Consider the following 3,205-nt stretch of genomic DNA (forward strand, 5'->3'; position numbering starts at 1 on the left):
AACAATTATAAATTATTTTAACAAAGATTTTTAATAAACTAAAGTTAATTATAACTTAAGCTTGGAAATCTGATTTTTGATTTTGTTGTTAATAGAGTCATGTGTCATGTAATAGCAGTGCAAACTCCTCATTCTCTTGTCAAATGGCCCATTACTCCTTGGTGAGTCATTCCCTAAGAAGCCACTCTCTAATTCCAAAAGAAAGTTCCAGAAAAGAAAGAAAAAAGAAGAAACCCAAGCCCCTCACTTCTCTCTCTCCACCCCCACGTCTTCCTCTTTCCTTCTTCCCTAACTCTGTTGCACCACCACCTTTACCGCCGCGCCACTACTCCCTCGCATCTCTTCCCCCGTCGTTCGCTGTTGGTGTTGTTGTGGTTGTTGATCGTTCCGTTCCTTTGCTGCTTCCCATCACGTTCTTGCTTTGTGCCGCCGGCGATGGTGGCCTTCAGTTGCCGCCGTCGGTGTCCCACCACTCAATTGGGTAATCTCTCTAATCTTGTTGTCAAATGATTTGAATTTGATAGAATTGGGGAAATCTCAAACCCTAACTTACTATTTCCTTGAATGTCTCTCTACTCCGCTTCCCCTGCCGTGTCTCTCCTCCTTGCTCGTCAGAGCTCCACGGCGGCTGACGGAGCTGCGGCCGTTGTCGTTGATGTTGATGGATTTGCTTATTCCCTGCGGTTATTCTCTCCTATTCCACCTCACTCTTCCCTTTAAAATTTGAGGGTATACTTCAATCTCTTTTGGTTTATTTTAGTTTAGCCAATTAGATTGAAATAGTTATTGGAAATCAATTTGTCATAGATTAATTAATTTGATTATATAGAAATGATTTTGATTATTGAATTGGATTGATTTTGGTAATATATGTTATTAACTCGAATGAATGTTGCTTGATACAATTTAGAGTTATAAATGGAATATGATATGAGTTTTCCGAATTGAGTTATAAAACAAATAAATATTCCGATTATGATTTCAATTATAACCTATGTCAAGAAATCTAATCCATTTTTCTCAAAGTAGAATGTGTGCTATATTAATTCTAAACTAAGTTTTCAAAAATGGTTCCAGAGTTTATAAAGGGGATTCAATTAAGACGATGGGTAGCTTAGAATGAAACTCTGAAAGATTGATTAGGAGGAATCTCTAAGAGAAATTGACTCAGTTAATCTGGTTTAAGTGAATGAATCATTAATTCGTGTCTTTGTTCGCTGAGGTGAATTGTTAGGGAAGATGAATAAGGAGAATAAATATGGGAAATATAAGTAGATATGGATGATCGGATGTGTAGCTCTTGGAGTTTGTATGCATCGGTAATTCAAGGTACACATTGTCTAACCATCTTCGGTATTTTAAATTATAATTTGTGTGGAGTATGAAAATTCATTAGCAATATTACGCGTTATATGAATGTATGTTTTGAATTGAGATTTACAAATGAACTTATGAAACTTGTTGATTTTCTACTGATTTAATGAAATGATTATTGATTTCATTTATTGACTGATGAAATGAAACGATTTTGAATTTGCAAATGCGTGTGAGTGGTGATGGAGCTAAGAATGTGCTTTCCAGGAGTTGAACCTATTGAGAGTTGAATTTGTGAATAAATTATTGTTATGATTGATCATGGAGTAGGACAATGGATCTATGAGGCTAAGAAGTGTTAGATAAATAAATTTTAAATACAATCTAGGGTGTTAATGGTTAATCTAAGTAAAGATAAAACTCACAAAGTCTTCAATTTCACTTGAGTCCATAACGTGTTTAAGGGACGAGTTTCTAAGGAATCATTTCGGGAAGAGTTTACGATTATATCTATTAGCCCACCTTTATTTGGGATTTCCATAAAAGTCGTATGCTATTATTTAAATTGTGGAATATGGAATGTAACCTAGTTTTAAACAACAATAAGGCGTTTTAAATGAACTTCAGAGCTGGAACGATTGAAGCTAAAGATGTTTTAAAATTGGTTTTAAGTTCTTTAAACGACAGTAGCTTGCAAAAAAAAAGGAATCTTTTACAAGTTCTAAAAAGAGTTTTAATAATAAAATGATGTTTTTTTTATATAATTAGAACTAAGTTAAAGTGTTTTAAAACTAGTTAATCTATAAGAAATTAATAGTTAACCTTATAGATAATAAAATGGTTTTGATTTAGTAAAGGTTGTTTTAATATAAATGAAAAGTTGTTAATTGTTTTATAAAGACTCATTTCAGGCACACTAAGCTCACCTAGCTAAACTTAATAACTAGGAATAAATAATGATTGCAGTTTGAGTACTATAACATTGAATCATACTACAAAAATGATTAATATTTAGAAGGTAATGGTAATTTTGTTGTGGTAAAATAATATACTAGCAAGCTAGGTTAGGAGTTACATTAAACTCGAAAATAGAATTGTCTTAATATGGAGTTCGGTTTTTCATAAGTTGATGAATGGAAAATAGAGAAATATCTAATGAGTGTAACTCAAGGTAACATTTATGTGAATTGTCTATGTGTATGGTAACTAAAATTCATGAATTCAATTAATTGAATCAAAGGCGATTGTGACAAGATATGTAGAAATGAGAAAGAAGCCGATACATGATTGAGGGAATGAAACTTAAGTTTTGAGAACGAAATTATATAGATTGGCATCAAAGTAATTATGTATGGGAAATTAGCTGTGTATGTGTGGCGTGATGCTCACATGTGTTAGTGATAAGCATCTTATTTGCAGGCGAGTGAAATACTCGTAGATGCCGTCTTGCAGGCGAGTGAAATGCTCGTAGCTGCCGTCTTGCAAGCGAGTGAAATGCTCGTAGCTGCCGTCTTGCAGGAGAGTTAAATTCTCGTAGCTGCCGTCTTGCGGGCAAGTTCGGTACTTGCAGCTGCCGTCCTGATTAGACTTGCAAGCATATTGGTTAGTAGGAGGGTGACGACCCCCATAGTTTAGAGTCAGCCGGTCATGATGATCATAATTCGTATTCTCTTTCCCCGGCCATAAATGAATATGTTATTATTGAGTGTATACTACCTATTAGAGCCATGTTGGTTTGGTGAGTGAAATGATACCATGTGTATATTTGAACATAATGAACCTAGTATTGGAATTATGTCTGTAAGAATATTGCGAAGAAAAACTTGGCAATGTTGTGGCAATAAGTGTTACATTGAGTTAAGAATGTATATATTATGAGTTTTACTTTGTG

This window comes from Spinacia oleracea, chromosome 1 (genome assembly GCF_020520425.1).
Source record: "Spinacia oleracea cultivar Varoflay chromosome 1, BTI_SOV_V1, whole genome shotgun sequence".
NCBI classification, from domain to species: domain Eukaryota; kingdom Viridiplantae; phylum Streptophyta; class Magnoliopsida; order Caryophyllales; family Amaranthaceae; genus Spinacia; species Spinacia oleracea.